General features: G+C 42.7%; 1 long non-coding RNA gene across 3 annotated transcripts in view; it reads right to left on the bottom strand.

Annotated features, from left to right (window-relative positions):
* Positions 1–221: 221 nt before the first annotated feature.
* LOC123788932 (uncharacterized) overlaps positions 222–22701 on the bottom strand; it is a 46866-nt gene continuing 24386 nt past the window's right edge. The window contains exons 4-6 of one of the 3 annotated variants that reach the window (XR_006778614.2): positions 20845–20959; positions 16329–16459; positions 222–10714 (exon numbers count right to left, since the gene is read on the bottom strand). This is a non-coding gene — a long non-coding RNA (uncharacterized LOC123788932). Of the gene's footprint in view, positions 10715–11096; positions 16460–20844; positions 21798–22701 lie in introns of those variants that run through there. The other 2 variants (XR_006778613.2, XR_006778612.2) reach the window with 2 other exon arrangements.

Below are 22701 nucleotides of genomic sequence, written 5' to 3'. Positions count from 1 at the left end.
AAAGTCCAGAAATTGGTTAGTAAATTGGTGAAGTTAGAACCAATTTTTAAAAATTTAAATTCAATTTAGTTAACATATACTGTATTATTAGTTTCAGGGGTAGAATTCAGTAATTCATCAGTTGCATACAACACCCAATGCTCATGACATCACATGGCCTCCTTAATGCCCATCCCCCAGTTACCCCATCCCCCCACCCACCTCCCCTCCAGCAGCCCTCAGTTTGCTTCCCAGAGTTAAGGGTCTCTTATGGTTTGCCTTCCTCTCTGTTTTCATCTTATTTTATTTTTCCTTCCCTTCCCCTATGTTCATCTGTTTTGTTTCTTAAATTCCACGTATGAGTGAAATCATACGGTAATCATATGGTATTTGTCTTTCTCTGAAATCATGTGGTATTTGTCTTTCTCTGACTGACATTTCACTTAGCATAATACGCCCCAGCTCCATCCACATCACTGCAAATGGCAGGATTTCATTCTTTTTGATGGCCAAGTAATATCCCCCCATATATGTAGAGAGAGGTATCTCACATCTTCTTTATCCATTCATCTGTCGATGGACCTCTGGGCTCTTTCCATATTTTAGAGCCCACAACTCTTGCTGAAGTATTATTTCCATATCCACCAGAATTAAGTTCCCTCTCTACTGCTTGCTTCAGATTATGTCACTCTAGAAAAGGCTCCTCCTGGACCCCACATTCTCTATTTCCTGGCAACGATATGAAGCTAGTTGTAAAAGGCCCTACAACTCCTGAATAAATTTCCTTAATTTTTGCTTGAGGTTTCAGAGGGGAAAAAAACAAACGATCTCAGGAAAATGAATCCCTCTCCTCCTTTCTTTTTCGATCCCAGCACTTTAAGAGCACAGTTTCTGTCTTTCAGCTTTGCTTGACTTATTTCTAAACCAATAGGTAATATTCTAAAGCGGAAAATCCTGCTGTAATTGTGTTCTAACGCTTTATCACTTAGTTCAGTTCTACCTGTAAGCTGGAAGCCAAGAATCCAGACAAGAATTTTAAACACTTGCTTTATCATAATGATCAGCCTTGCAACATCCTCCATTGTGAATCTACTATGAGAACAGCAGCACAGATGTGGCTACAGGCTCTGTAAGCTCTGATAACCATGTGGGTGTGTGTCCCTGGAGCCACAGCCTGCTTCCATGGAGAAGCTGGGCGAGGGCTGGCAGCCGAGGGGGCCTCAAGGCTTTCGTACAGTTGTGCGCTCCAGGGCTGATTGAGGAGGTCACAGACTATCGGGGTCGGTGGGGCCTCAGAGTACCTGAAGGTCTTTCAGATCTTGAACACTGCAGGACTGCAAATGCCTAACGGCCTCTTGTGACCAGGAATTCACTTTTCCCAGTGAACATCCGGAGAAATCTTGCATTTAGAGAGGTCTTTGTTATGCTAAGCTAAAATGTGCTTTCCAGGATCTTCTACGTGTTGATCTGAATTCTGGATGCTTTGGCCACACAGGGCAGGTCTTATCCTAGTCCTCATGAAAACCTGCTAAATATTTGATAGAGCTGCTCTATTCCTATGTTATTATACCCAATTGTTTGTGATAAATATCACCAATCCATTGATACAGTTAAAGTAATTAAATTCATCTTAATTCAAATTATTATCCCAGACATTAATGTATTAATGTTAAAACAATGTGTTCATTAAACTCAGTGAACACAGTTTAACATGGATATGACTTTAAGTTAATAGTGGTAGCTTTAAGAGAAGGAGGCTCGGGCTGAATTTCAGAGGATGCCAGCCAGCAGATTGGTGAGATCATTCTGAGGCCAAGCTCAAGTCTATAGCACTGTAGATTTTATTTATTTTTTTGTCTTTTTTGTTTATTTATTTATTTATATTATTATATAGCACTGTAGATTTTAAAACTCAGTTCACTCCGGAGTGATCGGGGGGGGGGGGCAGATGATCCATAATAATCCAGCTCACAACAAACTGATAAATATGATGGAATGCTCATTTATATCACTGTTGTGCGAGACGTGCCCATCAAGCAGACTAGAACATATGCGTATCTGCTGGCCACACATGAGCTTTTCATTAGATCAAAAGCCTTTGAAAACTGCTTGACTATCAGGAGTGATTATAATAAAAAAGTTCAGCTTGAGGCACTTACAGTTTCATGCGAGCTCACAGCTGAGCACACGGACATATGCCTGCTGGCCAGAGAGTGGATTCTCTCTCTTTCCATACCACTGGAGGCTGATTCTGTCACATTCTGGATGAATGATTCTTCTCTTAGAATATTCTTTATCTGCCACAGAAATGCTGCATCAACACATTTCTGCATTTGGCAAGATGCAGTGGTTGGAGTCTCGGCTGAAGTCAGTAAGTCATTAACTGAATGACTGAAGAAATGAATCAGAAATCATGGAATAGGACAAGCTCAGTTGAAATTTGCCAGAGTAGAATATATTTTACGTCAGTGTGTTAATTTTTTAGAGAAGGGTTTGCAATCATCGTCTTTGCAGATGAGATTTGTCAAAGCTGCCACCGGGGGCTTCTTCCTGTGAATTAGGAAACAATCCAGCCACCAGCATCTGTAACTGTCCCGGGCTCAACGTTTGTGCACCCCCCAAATTCATATGCTGAGACTCTAACCCCCAATGCGATGGTGTTTGGAGACGGGGCTTAGGCTAGTTCACAGGGTTAGGCCCTCCTGATGGGATCAGCAGTCTGATGAGAAGAGGAAGAGATACAAGCCTGAGGAAAGACCCTGGTAAAGGTGTCAGAGAAGGTGGTTCTCTGCAAGCCAGAAAGGTGCTCACCAGCGACCGAATTGGCTGGCGCCTTGATCTTGAACCTCCCACGTCCCAGAATGGTGAGAAATAAATGCCAATTGTTTAAGCCAGCCAGGCTGCCGTCTTCTGTTACAGCAGCCTGAGCTGACTGAGACAGTAAAGTATCTTTCAGAGAAGTACATTGATTCTGAGATGAGATGCAGGGTACCGTTTTACTACTTTGCATTGAAGAGGGTGGCATTTCTGACATCTTCCCCAACCACGTCTAGAAAGGTCCTGCAGGGGGACTCTGTAGGTCCTGCGCTCGGTCTACATAGGAAAGGGACTGCAGGGAAGGACTGGACAGATGGTCTCAGTCCTTCAGATAAAGGAGGATGTGAGATTGGGGAGCTGAAAGGTGGTAAGGGATTTCAGGGAGTGGAGCAGAATTAGAATTCTTTCCATGAACAACGCCCCAAGGAGTTAACAAAGGACATAAAGAACCGTCACCACTGAGGTTACATATTATGGACAGAGAGTTGAGTAATATGTAGACCCTTCCAACTTTCTGTAGGAGCACCTGGCTGCCCAGAAGAGGAGAGACAAGAGAGCTGACTTTATCACTGGGGATTGACAAGGCAGTTAAGAGCAAAGTATCCCAGGAGACTTACTGGCATTAAGTAACTAACCCTTAAATAGAAAGTGCTTCAGAGAAGCAGGGCAGGGGCTCCTGGGTGGCTCAGTCGGTTGGGCATCTGCCTTTGGCTCAAGTCATGATCCCAGAGTCTGGGATCGAGCCCCATGTCGGGCTCCCTGCTCAGCTGGGAGCCTGCTTTTCCCTCTCCCTTTGCCTGCCACTCCTCCTGCTTGTGCTCTCTCTCTCTCCGTCAAATAGATAAATAAAATCTTAAAAAAGAAAAAAAAATCAACTTGGCAGCGAATGTTTCAAAGCAAGGGGAGACTACCCACATGGATAGGTATGACATGCTTAATCAATGAACCTGGGGGTACCTTGCCATGTCCCCCATTGCTTAGGTCCAGCCACTTCTCTAGTTTACACTTACATGGGGCTCAAGATCTTGTCTCCAGCCGACTGATCTCCCTGTATTCTCTATCTTTTGTTTAATTCCATTTTTGCCCTGCCCCTTCAAACTTGAGATTCCTGTTATTACCACCAATGATCTTGGTGCCCAAGCTGGTGGACAGTTTAGTTGAGACTCTGCTGCCACCTAGTGGTCCTGAGTCACTTCACATGTCCCGGGTATCTGGGCTAGGGAAGAGGCAAGTGCCATCAAGGCAGTTGAATGCTTGGATATGAATATTCAAGAAGTCTGGAGTTCATGCTGAGAGTAAAGGAAAAAAAAATTAGTAGGTATAAAAATGACAGAGGACTAAGAGTTCGTGGTCTAAGAGAATTTCAGAGTTTGAAATCTTGGTGATGAAGGAATATCTCGTGAGAATAATACCAAAGGAGTGGCTAAGGTTGTGTGCAACTGAAAGGGTCCTGAAGAAAGACATTTAAGTTGAAGGTGAAAGAATTGACGGCCAGGTCGTTGCAAGGGTCATTTGCAGTCTCCACTCAGAGATGAATGCCCCTGTGTTAGAGTTCGTGTCTCAGTGATATTTTTCATCTCTCACACTTCTGGACGCATTGTTTATAAAATGTTGTTGGAACGGACTTGAACACTGAAACGTTACTAATGGTGATCATAGAAGATGGAATGGAAATTTCAACCGTGAACTGGCTGGCGTATACTTTTAGATATGGTATCATTTCAAATATTTGGTTTTCTCAAGCCAAGCGGCTATTTCCAACCTTCCAGTGGCTGCACCAACACATGTCCACTAGGCAGAGGTCCCCAGCTTCACGTCTATCTTCCTAGGGCAAGAAAGCATCCTGGGTGTTGACGTGAGCTCATTATCTGAACTGGACACACCCCTTTCAGCAATTCCCTTCTCACCTTCTCTGACATTTATTCTCCACTGTGAACTTTTACAAGCAAGATTTTCCTCAAGGGATTCTAAATCTGGGGATCATGGATCCCAGGCTTTGGGGATCCCCTGAAATCAAATGCAAAAATATATTTTCTGAACACTCATTTATTTTCTCTCACTTAAAAAAAAAAAAGTTCTTAAAGCAATGTGTCGCCCGTGAAAGAAGAACCCTTGCTTTGGGCAATTTGACTTGCTTTGATCTCAGGCAAGTTTCTGAACCTCCAAACTCCATCAGCTTTCCCTCCTTTCTGAGTTTGGAAATGTTTTTGAAAGTTAGTTACTCTGCTTTTCCATGCTTGTCCAAGGAAGTCTGGAAATCCTGCATGTCTGCTTACTGGGTAATCTGGCTTCTGATCACACGGTCCTCGGTCAGCCGGGTCCTTGGCTGACCCAGAGGGTTTCCTTTCTCCACTCCCCAAAGGGCAGAGGATTTCCAGACATTTTCTTCATTCCTTACCAAGTGGAGATTACATTTCTTCCAACTGAGAGCTCACCCAAATCATATGCTTGACTCATTCCTGCTGACCCTCTGATTCTCCCGTGGGGCTCGTTAGCTCCAGAGCCGAAGCTTGCAGGCACCCAGTGCCCGAAGGACGGAATACTGTCAGTCCTTTCAACACTTTGATGAATACTCTGGTTACCTCTTGATTCGTATGACACCTTTGCAAGCCAACATATCTATCAGGTGGCTTCTTCGTCAGCGGTGGTAACATATCATTCCTTTTTTCTAACTTTACAATGGAAAAATTCCAATCATATACAAAATTAGAATAGTATATTGAATGTAATGTACAGATCACTCAGCCTTCATCATTTCATGACCAATATTATCTCATCTGTGACCCCCTTGTTTTCCACTCCTCCCCCTGATTGTTTTGAAGCAAATCCCAACAGCATCCCCTCTCAGCTATAAATATATCAGTATATATCTCTAAAAAATAAGAATTCTTAATACCATATCACATCTAAAAATTAGCAAAAAATTTCCACATTTCATTCAGAGTTAAATAGTAGTGGTTGAAGGTAGCTCTTGTTCAGAAAAAAACAAAAATCCTCAATTTCAGTCTTGAGCTAAAAAAAAAGAAAAAAGAACCACAATTAAACTTTACCACTACTAAGCCACCAAGTCAGGATATTTTGCTTCTATTTCTGACAAAAATTCATGGAACTGAAGATAAGCTTAATTAAGTCCACCAGAGTGACTAAAGTTCATTTTTGACGCCATTGGTTCAACAACACGAAGATTCAAATACTTTCTGCAAAGGATCTGCTGATGGAGAATACAATAAATAATCACAGGCTTTAGCATCTTATATTTTTTTTCACAAGCCTTGTGAACATTTGTCCAATGAAGCCGTTTTTCTGTTCCACAGAAGTTCTTAAGACCAGGTGTGGTTAGTACATCTTAGCAGATCCCGCCTCAGGTTGTACTGCCTCCTCAGCGTGTCACTGTTCTACACAGACTAGTCACAGGATCCAAGTCTCCAGTCACTTCAGACTTGGCCTTGACACTTCAAGTAAACAACAGTAACTGAACATTATCAGTGGCATCTGTCAATTCATCAAGCTACAAAAAAATACTCAGAACCATTAGCCTTGGTTTGGGGGGGGGGGTTTGTTTGTTTGTTTTAACTCACTGTCGATGTCATTCTCGATGTCCTCAATACTTGGACCAGCTGTTCTTACCAAAAAAAGTTGTCTTAAACAAGTTTATTTTCTCTGGACACGTTTTCTCAAGCTTCTGTATTCAAACACCATTTAATTCACTTACTCATGGTCAATGGCTTTCGTTGCTTGCTAACAAATGGGCCACGTGAAAACTTTGGTTGCAGCCTCAATTCCATTTTTCATTCTTGTGAAGACATTCTGCTATAATGAGATATTCCATTTTAAATTTCATAACATTTTTGACTGTTACTTTTCTGTGAATTGGGAATATTGTGATGGCTGCTTAATCTGGTAATGCTGACATATATTGTGCTGTTTGAGCACAGTTATGGTGTCATTACATAACGAATATAATTCAATAAACCATACTCCACAGTAACTAGAAAGTGCAACATTTGGAGTCCACTTTTCTTGTTTTGACATGAAGGATATGCATTGGTACTATAAAATAAACTAAAATTAAATTAAATTAATTTAAATTAAATTAAATTAAACCTCGTGGTACAACAATATGCTTAGCACTCCTAACACTGTTTTGAGTCAGTTATGACCCCCTGAGCAGCAGTATGAAGTGATGAGGGTTCCATATACGGTCCCTGTTGCAACTTTTCAGCTCTACTGTTGACACTTTTTTTTTTTAAGATTTTATTTATTTATTTAACAGAGAGAGACACAGCCAGCGAGAGTGGGAACACAAGCAGGGGGAGTGGGAGAGGAAGAAGCAGGCTCCCAGCAGAGGAGGGAGCCCAATGCAGGGCTCGACCCCAGGGTCCTGGGATCACGCCCTGGGCCGAAGGCAGATGCTTAATGACTGAGCCACCCAGGTGCCCCTCTATTGTTGACACCTGAATGTGGCCATAGATAATACATAAATGGATGAGTGTGGCTGTCTTGCAATAAAACAAAAAAATAGACACTAATCTTTAATTTCAAGTATTTTTCACATGTTACAAAATATTATTCTTTTGATTTTTTTCGACCGTTTAAAAATGTAAAACCTTAGTTTGCAGGCCATATAAAAACGGATAGTGGGCCACACTTGGCCCACAGGCCATAGTTTGCTGACCCCTGGTCTAGATCACTGTATCTCTAAAAATCCCACAGATTTGTCAGGTTCCTGCATCTTTTTTAGGTTTTATTTTCTATCACCTCTTACTTAGACATTCAAAGTTTTAGCCACTTTCTGCTACCAGGCCCTACTGGCATGGTGTCATCAGTAAGTAGACCAGTGACCAGAGTGTCCAGATAACCAAGGTCCATCCATCCATGAGCTATATACTTTCAGCAAGGACCAGACTGATGAATTGAATGGGTCATCATGAAAAGCATCACTCCTGCATCCTTTGAGTGGCTAAGGGTGACACAAATCACTGCAGGATTCTCTGTTGCTTTCGACTTACTATCTTTGCCTCGGGAGAGGAATCAGGGAGGACTTTTAGGGATTTCCACTTAGCCTTTTCTACCATGAAGACCTAACTCCACAGAAAATGTGACCGTTCTTCCAATTGCTAAGAATACCACAGCCCTCTGACTTGGGCTTGGACTCCATCTATCACTTGACCTCTAAACATCCCTCTCGAGTAAGGATGTTGATGCTATTTTGGGTCACTTGGCATCCATGTCAGCCTATCCACAGCCCTCAAATACCTGAATATTCACTTTCCCCTGGATACAGTTAATCTGGTAAATGTCTGTAGGCTCCTCGGAGAAAGGATTATTAATCCTTCTGTAGCATAACTACTTGCTATGGTTCTTCAGGGTCCTTCCTCAAGGGGATGATGGATTCTGAGACTGAAAACTGCCTGAACTCTTGAAACTAGACAGGAGACCATGACTTTCCATTGTGGGTACCGACGGACTCAAGTGTTTTTGGGCTATAGAAATCAAGCAATACCCTCATTACCCGCCTATATGTCTTGCTCCTAGGTTACCATGGCTTATTAGTTTTTGCCACAGATTCCTAAGGGTCAGGTCCTCCTGGTTGTCACTTGCCCATTAGGATAATTGCATTTACCTGGCTTATTGTGGCAATTAACACAGCCGATTAATTCCACCGTTCCCACCTTCACTCTGACAGCTTTGTGCTATCAGCTGCTTCTGCTATTCCAGAATCCTAGCACCCCATTCAAACCAGGGAGTCCATTTTCCTGGCAGATCTCTTACCATCTGTCAACTCTGGCCTGCAGAAACAGATAACATCCAGTCTGTCAAGATGCTAGTGTTCCCCTTCCGAAGCATTCCTTTCTACCTTAGTGAAGAGTGTCCTCTGGGTGTTCCTGAGAACCACTGTCATCTGTTGGTCCACAGTGTCGCACAATAAATCAGTTCTAACACGCCCACCTCCCTGAGCCTTTCACCCCTTCCTCAGCCAAGGAATTTTCAGCATCTCCATCTCGTTTACTATAGTTAATCATTTTTTCCAAGCCTTATTGGAGAGATATTCTGGGGGCACCTGGATGACTCAGTCGGTTACGTCTTTGCCTTCCGTTCAGGTTATGATCCCGGGGTGCTGGGATCGAGCCGATTCCAGCTCCCTGCTTGGCGGGGAGCCTGCTTCTCCCTCTCCCTCTGCCCCTCCCCCACCCCTCATGCTCTCTTGCACGCAGGCTCTCTGTCAAATAAATAAACAAAATCTTTATTAAAAAGAGAGAGAGAGAGAGAGATTCTGGCAGTTTATTAGGAGCGGCTCCAGGTATGCTAGCCGGGCAAGCTGGAGGAAGAGAAAGCAAAGAGCAAGAAAGTCAAAGAACAGGATGCACATCTTTTCCCACCAGTGAGTCCTCAAACCAAAAACCAGTTCTGAGCTGAGGGAAGGGAAACACTTTGCAATGGATGGCAATTTGAAGTTTTTAACTGAATAACACCTTCTAATACTTGAAAAGCCAAACTGTTTTAATACCCAAGAATAAATGGAAAGGGAATGGAGAGCCATTGGGTCTGCCCATGATATCTCCAAGGGACAGGGAAGGGAGAACCAACAGAATGATGTTCGCGGGCAGAGGTAGAAGAAACATTGAGCTGTTTCCTCTCCTCGTTGTACACTACCGATGACCGGTGATTAATTTATTTAATTTATTTTTAAAAGATTTTATTTATCTATTTGGAGAGAGAGAGAGGTGAGGGGTGGAGGAGGAAGCAGACTTCCCGCTGAGCAGGGAGCCCGATGCAGGGCTCGATCCCGGGACTCTGGGACCATGACCTGAGCTGAGCCACCCAGGTGCCCCTGACCGACGGTTTGAACAGCCCACTGCACAAGTGTTGAAGTGCAAAATGGTGTTGCTCCCTTCTAGTTCTCCAAGTTGGTTTTTTTTCCCATTGAGGAAGTGGGTGACAATGAGCGTTTACGCAACGTGAAACCAGTAGACATTCCGCTTTTATAAACACAGCGAACAAAATATGTAAAACCTACATGCCATAATATGTGAACTGGTCTCAGAGACCGGGAAGTAGCACCACAGGTGCCCTACAAAAGCCATAGCCATGTGCTATGGAGCTCAACGATGAAGGCGACATCTCATCCATGGTGCAGTGGTTGCGGATCAAAGAAGGTTTCAAGAAGGAGATGATATTTAAAAGGAATCTGAAGTACTAAGTATGACGGTGAAAGATAAAGAGATAAACAAGTCCTTTGAGGGAGAAGGAACAACAGGGAAAGGCATGGCAGAGTGATCCTAGGGATGGGAAATTCAATTTAGATGAAACAAAGAACCCACGTGGAGACATAATAGGAAACAAAGATTGAAAAACACATTTCACTTGTCTGTGGAAAGTCCTGGGCACCAGGGAGCAGTATTTACATGTCAGAGGGAGTCATAGGAGTGATTGACCAGAATTCTAATATTCTCCTTAGTATTTTTCAAATCATTTCTTGGACATGATCTTCAAGTTCTTGTTTGTCAACTACATCTGAAGATAGAGTAAGTGGGAGTAAGACTCTGCCAAGCAGCCAGTGGGCAGGGACTTGCTGAAGCAGAGCGGAGACTGGGGGCAGCTGTCCCAGACTGCTCCATGGCCGTGACCTGGAGAACAGCGAGAGCTCTAGAGTTCTCATTCCATCTACCAGCCAGCAGTAGCCCAGGCGGAAGGAGGCAGGTGCCTGTTCCTTAGATACCACTTCTGGATTTGACCACCTCCAGTAAATCCTTCTTTCCTGGAAGCCCATATACTGCTTCGCTGCAGTCTGATCCTGGTCTGAACACAGGATGAAGATGGTGCACAACTGTGTTGGACCCAATGAGCAAAGGGCCTTTTCCCTCCGAAGTTGATCGCTTCGTCTTCAAGGTGAACACTGGAGTCCAACATCGGTGCACTGTATTTACACAAACAAACTTATGCTTTCCCCTCACTCGATCTTCAAAGGGAAGAGCCTTATTAGAACACTGGTAAGGTGCTAGAAACATACCTTGAACCCCTGTCTTCCTCCAGGGTAGTTAAAAACATATGACATCCCTCATCAATTATATCCCCCATTCCTGCAGACATTTTTCATATGGGATGGTTTCGGATTTACAGCATCCCAGCCCCTTCTTCTGGACCTCTCCACTTCCATGCTGTCCCCAGATAATGTGCTACCCGGTAGAGTACTCAGTTCCCCAGGTACCGGCTGACAAGGGAAGGAGAAGTAAAAGTGGTCCTTCACCTTGGCCCAGACACAAAAATTCTGGTTTTTTCCAGGTTAAGATTTCTTTTGGGTTTTGTTTTGTTTTGTTTTGTTTTGTTTTGTTTTGTTTGGCAGCAACAATTTGCTGTTGACTCATATGTAGTTTCCAGCCAACGGACACCAGAGTCCTCTCTTTTTCCCTTGGTGACATTATTCCGCCCTCTCAACCCCACCCAGGTCTTGGGCAGTTGTTTGTTTTTATAGACCCGAGTAAAAGACCTCTTCGTGTCTGTTAAATTCCATCTTGTTAGGTTCATTTTCTCCATGCTAGCCTCTGGCACGTTAACTCTACTGTCCTAGCCTCGCCCCGTAAGAACCAGAGACGGAGCTTCTTTAAATTCGATCGAGTTTTCAATGATGTCCTTGACTGAACATTATTAAAAAGTTTAAACAGGAGCATCAGCACAAAAAGGCGGCCACCAGAGGCCCCTTCACAGACTGAAAGGGAATTCAGTAAGTGCCACTCTTTGGGTATGGGCACTCAACTGGATATGAATTCACCTAATTGATCTAGAATCCAGTTCACATTATTACACATTTTCTAAAACAAATCACGAGGGAACTCGCCAAATGCCTCGTCCACATGCACAATTTATGCTGTATTCACTCCCATCTTCCAGTCTAGAAACTCTACCAAAAATGAAATGAATCCACTGTGAAATGGCTTCCTCTTTGTGAATACTATATTTATCACTATCTGGGGTGTTGCCCCTCCAACCTTCTTCCCTACACAATAATGGTTTTTCTAATATATACTTTTTTTTTAACAGACGCAGTGTAGCACTGTACGATTGTGAAGAGCACGAATCTGGGCTTGAATCCTGGCCCCCTTTCCCCCCATTACTGGCTGCGTGAACTGGGGCCATTTGTCTCACCAATCCGTGCCTCAATTTTTTCATCAGTAAAATGGGGATAATAATAGAGCGCACATCATAAGAATGGTTTGAGAACTGAAAAAGTTAACATTTGTAAAGCATGTAGAACCATTTCTGGCACATTAGTAAGCAATATGAAAATTCTTGTTAAATAAACAAGTGGAAAAAAAATAAACCCAGTGCTTTGGTATACAGATGCCAGAACAAGGCCTGAAACATCACATCATGGACACCCCTCTAGCAGCTGAGTGTAGCAATACAAAACACCACGGCAAACATATACGTTGCAGGTATCTTAAAAATATTTTAGACCCCTAAAAAATTTCTAGGGGAATACATTTCCAGAACGTAGCATTTCTCATTACAGTCCAGTATTCATATGTGTATTTTGCTATAATGAACACATGCTTTCCTCTTCCACACTATGTTAAATACTTTAATTGGTAATAAATAATTAAATGATGCAATATTTTTTATTACTTTTAGTTTTACCAGAAAAAATTCATATAAAATTGGGATGCCTCTTAAGTTCCTGTGCATTTTTTTAAATTTAAATTTTACTTAGTTAACATACAGTGCACTACTAGTTTCTGGAGTAGAATTCAGCGATTCGTCACCTACATACAACAGCCAGTGCTCATCCCAAGTGCCCTCTTCAGTGCCCATCACCCATCTAACCCATCCCCCACCCATCTCCCTCCATCACCCCTCAATTTATTGTCCATTGTTAAGAGTCTTCTATGGCTTGGGCGCCTGGGTGGCACAGCGGTTAAGCGTCTGCCTTCAGCTCAGGGCGTGATCCCGGCGTTACGGGATCGAGCCCCACATCAGGCTCCTCTGCTATGAGCCTGCTTCTTCCTCTCCCACTCCCCCTGCTTGTGTTCCCTCTCTCCCTGGCTGTCTCTATCTCTGTCAAATAAATAAATAAAATCTTAAAAAAAAAAAAAAGAGTCTTCTATGGCTTGTTTCCCTCTCTCCTTTTTTTTTCTTTTTCCCCTTCCCCTATGTTCATGTGTTCATTCGTTCTTTCTTTCTTTTCTTTCTTTTAAGATTTTATTTATTTATTTGAGAGAGAGAGACAGCCAGCGAGAGAGGGAACACAAGCAGGGGGAGTGGGAGAGGAAGAAGCAGGCTCCCAGCAGAGGAGCCTGATGTGGGGCTCCATCCCAGACCACCAGGATCCTGCACTGAGCCGAAGGCAGACGCTTAATGACTGAGCCACCCAGGCGCTCCCATGTGTTTTCTTTCTTAAATTCCACATATGAGTGAGATCATATGGTATTTGTCTTTCTCTGACTGATTAATTCCACTTAGCATAATACACTCTAGCTCCACCCATGTCGTTGCAAATGGCAAGATTTCATTCTTTGTGATGGCTGAGTAATATTCCATCATATGTGTATACACCATATCTTCTTTATCCATTCATCAGTCAATGTTCCTGTGCATTTTCTACTCTACTTCAGATTGAGGTAAAATTCACACAACGTGTGGGGCGCCTGGGTGGCTCAGATGGCTAAGCATCTGCCTTCATGATCCCTCCAGCGGCCTGGGATCGAGCCCCGCAGGAGGGTCCCTGCTCAGTGGGGAGCCTTCTTCTTCCTCTATCTCTGCCATTCCCTCCACTTGTGCTCTCTGGCTCTCTATCTCTCTGTCAAATAAACACATAAAATCTTTAAAAGGAAATTCACATAACATGAAATTTACCACTTTGAAGTGAACAGTTCAGTGGCATTTAGTCCATTCACAATTTTATACAACTCCATCTAGTTCCAACACATTTTCATTACACCAGAAGGAAACCCCATAACCATTAAACAGTTACTCCCCATTCCCTCTTCTCTCAGCCCCTGACAACCACCAGTCTGCTTCTTGTCTCTATGGATTTGCCTATTCTGGACATTTCACATAAATGGAATCACGTGACATGCAACCTTTTGTGTCTGGCTTCTTTCACTTAGCATATTGTTTGTGAGGTATGTTCATGTTCTAGTATGTATCAGCACTCCATTCCTTTTTACGGCTGAATAATATTCCATTATATGGATACACTTCAATTTGTTTATCCATTCATCCACTGATGGATATATGGGTTATTTTCACCTTTTGGCTACTGTGAATAGTGCTGCTATAAACACCTATGCACACGTATTTGTTTGAGTATCTATTTTCCAATCTTTTGCATATATACCTAAAGTGGACTTGCTGGTACATAAGGTAATTCCGTGTTTGTTTGAGGACCCACCAAACTGTTCTCCGTAGTGGCTGCACCATTTTACATTCCCACCAGCATTGAAAGGGGTTCCAATGTCTCCACATCCTTGCTTGTTTAAAGTATTCTCTTTATCCTTTCTATTTCTGTAAAATCAGTGGTAATGTCTGCACTTTCATTTCTGATTTTAGTTATTTGTGTCTCCTTTTTTCTTTATCATATATGCTAAAGATTTGTCGATTTTGTTGATCTTTTCAAAGAAATAACTTTTTTAAAAAAGATCTTTATTTATTTGAGAGAGTGGGGGAGGGGCTGAGGAAGAGGGAGAAAGAGATTCCCAAGCAGACTCCCCGCTGAGCACAGAGCTCCACTTGGGGCTTGATCTCATGACCCCAAGATCATGACCTGAGCTGAAATCAAGAGTCAAAAGCTTAACCAACTGAGCTACCCAGGAGCCCCTCAAAGAACCAACTTTTGGCTTCATTGGTCCCCTTTGTAGTTTTTTATTGTCTATTTCATTTATTTCTGCTCTAATCTTTATTAGTTCCTTCCTTTTGCTAGCTTTGGTTAACTTTGCTTGCCTTTTCCTAAGGTATAAACTTGGGTCATTGGTTTGAGATCTTTCTTCCTTGTTATTTACTTATTTATTTAAAAAAAGATTTTCTTTCTTTCTTTCTTTCAGAGAAAGAGAGAGAGCATGCTGGTGAGTGGGGATGTGGGAGCGGGTCAGAGGCGGAAGGAAAAAGAATCTCAAGCAGACACCAAACTGACCATGGAGCCCAATGCAGGGTTCGATCTCATGACCCTAAGCTGAAACCAAGAGTCGGCACTTAACTGACTGAGCCACCCAGGCACCCCCTTTTCTTCCTTTTTAATGTAAGTGTTTACTGCTATAAATTCCCTCTGAGCATTGCTTTCACTGCATCCCACAGGTTTTAATATGTTGTGTTTTCACTTTCACTCTTCTCAAAGTATTTACTAATTTCTGTTGCAGTTTCTTATTTAACCCATCAGTTGTTTAAGAGTGTGTTGTTTGATATACATACATTTGTAATTATATGCTACTTTAAATCATACTTCAAAATCCTGACCATAGTCAGTGTTAAATTCAGAATGTCTATAATATGAGGAATCCATTTTCTACCCTAATTTAGGACCTTACTTGAACCCTTACTAAATCTCATTTTCTTGTATTTATCATGCCATCTAGACAAATCGTTTTTGGATTCTGACTTTATCATTCAATATATTTTGTTTTGAAGTCTTTTATCAAATAAATGATAAAAATGTGGAATAGGATTGGCTAAGGATAAACCTGTCTTCATAATTAAGTTAACAATAGCAGTTCATTGTTTTGGTTTTTTTTTTTTTTAGGATTGAAGATCCCCATCTACCTTCTTCAGACTATATATCCTTAATATAATTTATAATTAATTAATATAATTTATACACTAGAAATATAATTTAATATACTATAATCTTGCTTTGATGGTTAGTTTTATGTATCGATTCAGCTGGGCCACAGTGCCCAAATATTTGGTCAAACATTATTCTAGATGTTTCTGTGAAACTATTTTTTTGGATATGATTAACATTTAAATTGGCAGACTTTGAGTAAAGTATATAACCCTTCACAAAGTGGGCGGGCCTCATCCAATCAGTTGAAGGCCTTATAGGAAAAGATTAGCCCTAGCAAGGACTCAAACTACACCACTTCCCTGGGTCTCCACTCCATCAGACTTTTGATTTGTCAAGCCTCCACAATCATGTAAGCCAAATCCTTAAAATAAATCTCTTTTTATACACATACATCCTGTTGTTTCTGTTTCTTTGGAAAAGTGACTGATAAACTTGCTATGACGCATAACTCTGAAACTAAAATATTTCCTTTTAGCCCTATGATTTGTACTTTGTTTCCAGGGTAAGATTTTACTGCATATCCAGAACTTATTCTCTCCTGTTGGATGCTATCATTCATTCATTTATTCATTCATTTGACAAATATTTACTGAACATCTGCAATGCATCAGGCACTGAGCATGAGGCAGTGAACAAATAAGGAAATATATAGCATGTCAAATGGTGGTAAGTATTATGGAAAACATTGAAGGGCAGGATGCACGGGGTGTTTACCAGGAGGAAGGAGTGTTAGCACATAGGGTAGTATGTGAGGTACCTTCCATTTGCTTCTCTAGATCTGTTCCCCACCATTCTCCATTCCATAATCTGTCATAGGAGGCTGACGTGTATGGACCACACACTATGCTCTTTTGCACTTGGCTTTCAATTGCGTTCGGCTAGTGGGAACTGGCAAGAGATCAGAAGGAAAGAAAAGAGTAGATTTTGGTTATTTCTTCTTCTGGCTCCTTTCCTACTGTATTACAATGGTTTGGCTATATCTTTCTACTGAAGGCTTGTCTAATTGGTTGGCCATCTCACCACACCTATCTCTCTTAGGGTTCTAGGAGCTGCCCTTACCTAGTGGCAAGAATTGGGGCAATTCTTTACCCCAGAGAACATCTGGCAATGTGTGGAGACAATTTGGGTTGTCCCATTGGGGGGAATGCTACTGGCATCTAGTGGGTAGAGGACAGAGATGCCGCTACACATCCTTAAAATGTGCAGGACAGCCCTTCCCCCCAACCACATAGAATTATCTGGCCAAAAGTGTTGGTAGTGCTGGGGTTGAGAAGCCGTGACTTGCCCCCTCAAGCCTGGGAGTTGTGCTTAATGGCTCCCAGCTGTTACTGGCCCAGAGTGACTACACCATCCCTTGTTGTTTTTCCAAAACCAAACCAACACTTGTGTAAACAGTCCTTTTATTAAACTTTCCTCAAATTACAAATTTCCTTCTGGGACTGAAATTGATATAAGTTGTCAAGTCAGAATCCAGTGAATACAACAGAAATAGGTCTGAAGAATAAAAAGAGAGGAATTTATTGAAAAGAATTGGGTACTGGAAGACCCGAGAGGCCAAATAATTAACATTAAAGAAACCTGGAAATCAGTAATGGCTGGAAGCCATTAGCATTCTTAGGCTGGAGGAACAAAGGAAATATATGGTGTTATCAGATACCAGAGCCTAGAGTTGCCTGCCAGAGGCAAGAAGCTAGTTCAGGAGGGACTAGAGCCACGGGGCAGATTCACTGCTGCCCAGAGATGCAGCCTGAGATAGGACAAAATTCTCCATCTTCCCCACCCTCCTCCCACTCTCCAGTCTTTCGTTGGCACTCCCACTGACTGAACACAACCAGAAGCCAGCTGACGTAGGAGTCTGAGGAAACAGCCCATAGAAGAAAGCAAGGTTGGGCAAGGGAATGATCAGAGAACATGCAGGCTCATGCCCAACAAAGAAAGTCCTTCTAAATAAGATGACATTTCAGTAAGGACTTTAAAGAATGAAGAGGCAACCCGTGTAGATATTTGGAATAAGAATGTTCTAAAACAAAGCAAAGAATGTTCTAGGTTGCAGGAGAAAGTGCAGAGATCCTAGGTAGTAACACGCTTAGTGTATTAAGGGGAACATATTGCTAATGATCCTACAGCAGAAAGAATGAGCAGAAGAGTGGTGGGAGATGAGATCAGAAGTTAAGACAGGCAGCAGACCATATGGGACTTTGCCATACTATGGACTTTGCTTTCGGCTCTGAGATGAAATCATCGACAAGTTTTGAGCAAAGGAGTGACATGATGTGACTATGGTTTAGAAGGATCCTTGTGGCTGCTGTGAGAAAAATAGACTTTAATGGAGCAAGAGATGAAGAGAGAACAGTTGGAAAATTATCTTAGTAATCTAGGCAAGGTAGCTTGAGTGAGGGCCCAAGAGGTAGATGAGGAGAGGTAGGATTTTGTAGATCTGTTGAGGGTAAAGCCAACAGATTTTGTTGTTGTCGGGTGCTATGTGGGTGTGAAAGAAAACAGTGAAGTCAAAAATGACTTCACCTGGAGGAGTGCAGTTTGGAGGGAGAATCAGGAGCTCACCAGTGGTCACATGAAGTTAGAAATGGAGACTAGATCTCCATACAGAGCTGTGGGGGAGGGCCACTGGATATATGATTCTGGAATTTGGGGGATGTTGGGATGAGGGATAGTAATGTGGGAGTTACTGGCATATACATAGTACTTGTCTTCGTTTGGGTTCCCCGAGAAGCAAACCGTGACAAGAATTTGAGAGCAAACAGTTTATTTGGGAGGCGAGTCCAGGATTTACCGGCCTGGAAGAGAAGAAGTGAGACCGGAAGAGGAAGCAAGTCAATGAAAGGTGCATTTTGAAGTAAGTTATCCCCATTGGCAACTGAAATTTACTCCCATTGTGGAATTCTGAGAAAGAATGTAGAACAGGCAAGGTGTCCTGAGGGATCAGAAAGCTAGGTTGTTTATCCACCAGATTGCCAACCATCTTGGTTGTGGGCTTTCTCTGAGGGACATGAACTCTCCAGCACTTCCAGGTTCTCCACAGGAAAGTCCAGTACTGCCCGGGCCAATAAAAGGCCCCAGGGCAGAAGGTCAGAAGGGAGGCTCCCAGTAAACAGCCCTCCGTGTGCAGAGGTCTTGAAGGATAAAGGTGGGGGCCTCCACAGCCTGAGATGATCTAGTGTCTCCCCAAGAATGAGTGAGGTTAGAGAGAGAAGGCATATGGTCACCAAAGCTCAATAGCATTCCACCGAAATAGAGGTCAAGGAAACGAGAAGGAACTAGCAAAGGGGACTGAGGAGAGGCCTGTGAAACTGAGAGAGTAGAGTCCCAGAAGCCAAGTTCAGAAAGTGCTCCTAGCAGTTGGAAGAGATTAACTATCAAATGCTGCAGAAGGCTCAAGGAAGTGAGGACCGAGGATGGACCATTGGATTTAGCAATTTGGAGGTCACTCGTGACCTTGAGGGATCAATTTTGGAGCTGTGGTTTACGATGGGGAGCGAATTCAACAGAAAAGAGAAATCAGAGACAGCCTGTACAGACAACTTTTTAAAAATAATTTAGTGTAGAGAAATTGGACGCTAGCCGGAAGATGTGGGGGTCAAAAGAGAGGTGTGTGTGTGTGTGTGTGTGTGTGTGTGTGTGTACGTGCATGTTTAAGATGGAAAATGTTGCAGCATGTTCGTTTGTTGATGATACAATCCAGGCAAGAGGGAAAAACTGATAATGCAGGAAAGAGACAAAAAGTAACAGAAGTGATAACCTTGGTACACAAGAGGGAATGGGATCTGTGCACGGCTAAACATAGCTCCCTTAGGAGCACAGATATTCATCGATAGTAACAGAGTTTTGAAAGGCAGAGGGCGGGGCCGTAGACGGGGATAGGTGGTGGAGTGTGGGGAAATTCTCTCCTGAATTGCAGTATTTTTCATAGAAGCAAGGAAATCCACTAACATTTGAGGACTGAGGAAGAGAAGTGGTTGAAGATTGAGGAGCGGGAAGAGGTGTGAAATAGTCATTCAGGATTGGGAATAGCTGAGAGAAGAGGTTAACCCCTTTACCCTCAATAAATGATGGGAGCTGCACTTCCTCTCTGGGCTTCTTGATTCTGGGGAACTCTATTTCCACTGATGGAAGGAGTCAGAACCCAACATCCATTTAACTGTGAGAGTTGTAAATAATCTGTTCCAGTTTACAAGAGGCTCAGTAGAGTACAACCAGAGGGATTGTAAAAAGCAAGAAAGGTGTGTTTGAAGTAGCCCCACCTCCTCTAGTAAAAATGTCTTCACTACTTTTGTAGGTAGAGCTCACATCTTTGATGAGCCTCTGGTCAAAAATTCTACTAAGAAAACTCTTGAGATCTGGAGGTGGAAATTCTTGGACTTTTGTTTTACCCCTGGCCATTGAGAGTTAAGATACTGTGTCTTTCTGTCCCAGTGTCTAATTTCTGAACATGGTCAGACAGCCCATTTAGCAGCACTCAGGAGACATCTATAGCATTAAGCCACCAGATGTGGGCAACGGAAGGGCGGGCACAGGGGGTTGAATATTATACCCCCAAAAGATACATCCAAGTTCTAACTCCCGGAGACTGTGAATGTCACCTTGTTTGAAAACAGGATCTTTGCAGATGTAATTAAGTTAAGAATCTTGAGATGAGATCAGACTGGGTTTCGGGCGGGCCCCAAATCTAACGACTGGCATCCTTATAAGAGAGGGGAGAGGAATATTTGGGATGCATAGGGACGCAGAGAAGGACAATGTGAATTTGGAAGCAGAGATTGGCATGCAGCGTCTACAAGAGCCAAGGATTGCTGGAAACCACCAGAAGTGAGGAGAGAGGCACAGAACGGTGTCCCTCAGCGTCTCCAGAAGGAACCAACCCTGCTGTCACCTTGATTTCAGACTTCTGGCCTACTGAACTGGGAGAGGAGAAAGTTCTGCTGTGTTAAGCCACCAGGTATGTGGTGATTTGTTACAACAGCAGTAAGAAACTGATGCATAGAATGAACTCATATTTTGATAAAGTGAAAAGTGCAAGGCCAGGAAAATGACAATGAAGCATTCTTGGGACTGAGGAAGGAGGCTGGGACCATGTCCATCTCCTAAAACCTTGGGGGTGTTTCCCTTCATTTCCCTCTAGAAGAATATGGCTCCTCCTCCAGAAATCATGTTTCCTGACAGTCTGGAAAGCCTGCAGTTAGGTTCTGAGTCCACTGTCTCGTTTCCATGAGAGTATTTGCCCCCCCAGGAAGTCTTACCCTCATGATTTAACCAACCTGCTTCTGCAGTCCTGAAACTTCTGCTTGTGGCAGGTCTGAGCTGAGAAGTCTGCCCTTGGAGAGAACAGCCTCCCAGACACCTGTCTCTCCCTGGATTCCTGACTTGTCTCATCTGGAATGAATAGAAGTAAGAGCTAGCACCGTGCTTTAATGTATTGGTGCTTTTAGTCATTCTGTTCTCTACCTTAAGTGCTCACACTCCACTTAAAGAGCTCCTGCCTCTTCTTCAAGACTTGCCCAAATGCCTTCTGCTCTGTGAAGGCCTCCCTGGAGCCACAGAATCAATTCTATTTCCTTCTACGGTCCCATAGAATTTGTGCACCTCTGTCCCAGGACTTATTAAAGTTTACTACAGCTTATTCTTTACATATCTGTCTTACCTGAAACACTCCAGAGGAAGTGTTATTCACGTCTGAATCACCAGCACTTAGTCTAGAAGCTAGCACAATGAATGCTTTTTGTATAAAAAAGGAAAGCAACATCTCTGAAAATCCACAATAATCAAATTCAAAGCATCTTGAAAATATGCAACTGCTATTAATTAACACCTCTATTTTGGATTTTGAGCCTATTGCATTTGGCAAAGGAACAAAGCAACCGAGAAATTAGGATGTCCTATATGAGTAAAGAGTTCAGTGCAGAATTTTGGAGGTGTTTGCTGCTTTGCCATTATGATCAGAGGGGAACTTCTTTCCTGCAGATAAAAAGGGTGATGTTACCCCAGGTTTGGCAACTTTCTTCAACCCATGGGAGGTAGGTTCTTCCAATTTTAGATGAGAGTTTATCAAAAACTTTCTACAATCAACCACTGAAGAAGCACACTGAGTCACATTTCCTTCATCTGGCCACTGCAGAACGAAGTGTTGACAGCAGATGGTGTTCAATGTGATGTTATCATATCATCATTTACCCAAATGTCTCCTTTCATCATGTTTTGTTTGGAGTTATACCTGGAGTTTAATGATTTGAAAATATTCAGGATGAAACCTCAGTTGTAGAAGAAAAATAGACTGTGCTCTAAGCTTATATGTGAATATGCTCTGTAGAAAAGATGAAACATCCCAGTGAACAGAGCTGAAAGCATGAGAAGAAGGTTTGAGAAGGTAAGTACACATGTTCCCATGGGAATGCGCAGCTGCTGCCAACAAAAACCATGGGAAAAGGCTACAGACTCCTTCTATGATTCAGACTAAAATCAAATTTGTAAGGGAGTCAAAATACACATGAATCATCTGCTCTTTCATCCGCCATGATCATTACTATCTCCAAGTCAAAAGCTGGCCAAGAGTCACAATGAAAACAGGCCTGTTGTGATGACTGAAGATGTTTGTACTAAAAGATCTCCCCACCAAGAAATTCCGACCGCTTCTAGCATCTACCACACACCATTTAACTTCCTTGGCCTATGAAGACCCCCATACGCTGGTACTACGGTCTCTATCTCACCTAATTTGTGACCAGTTCCCCATTTTGATCAAGATGGTCTTCTCACTAGCCCCTACACATTCCTGTTCACTCATAACTCCAAAACTTTACTCATACTCTGTCCATCTCCCAGTGCATTTTCCTTCTTCTTCTTCTATTCAAACCAATTTATTCTTAAATTCCAGTCCCGGTACCATCTGACTTGGGGGGGTTTGTCATGACTGCAGACCATAGTGGCATCTCCCTGCTCTCAATTCCTCCACTGCCACTTGAGACCTAGAATCCCAAACTAATGCTTCTTTTGAGATCAATCCATCATTTATGGACACTCATTGGGTTCACACACTGCTCGGACCATAATTGAGATTTCTGGTTTACCTTCTAGCTATTGTCTTTTCTGTTCACCATTTTAAATAATTCTTTCCTTCC

The sequence above is a fragment of the Ursus americanus genome, chromosome 3 (genome assembly GCF_024610735.1).
Source record: "Ursus americanus isolate L20-20 chromosome 3, mUrsAme1.1.p, whole genome shotgun sequence".
NCBI classification, from domain to species: domain Eukaryota; kingdom Metazoa; phylum Chordata; class Mammalia; order Carnivora; family Ursidae; genus Ursus; species Ursus americanus.
Note: the sequence above shows the minus strand (reverse complement) of the source record. Positions and strands in the feature narration are given on the sequence as shown.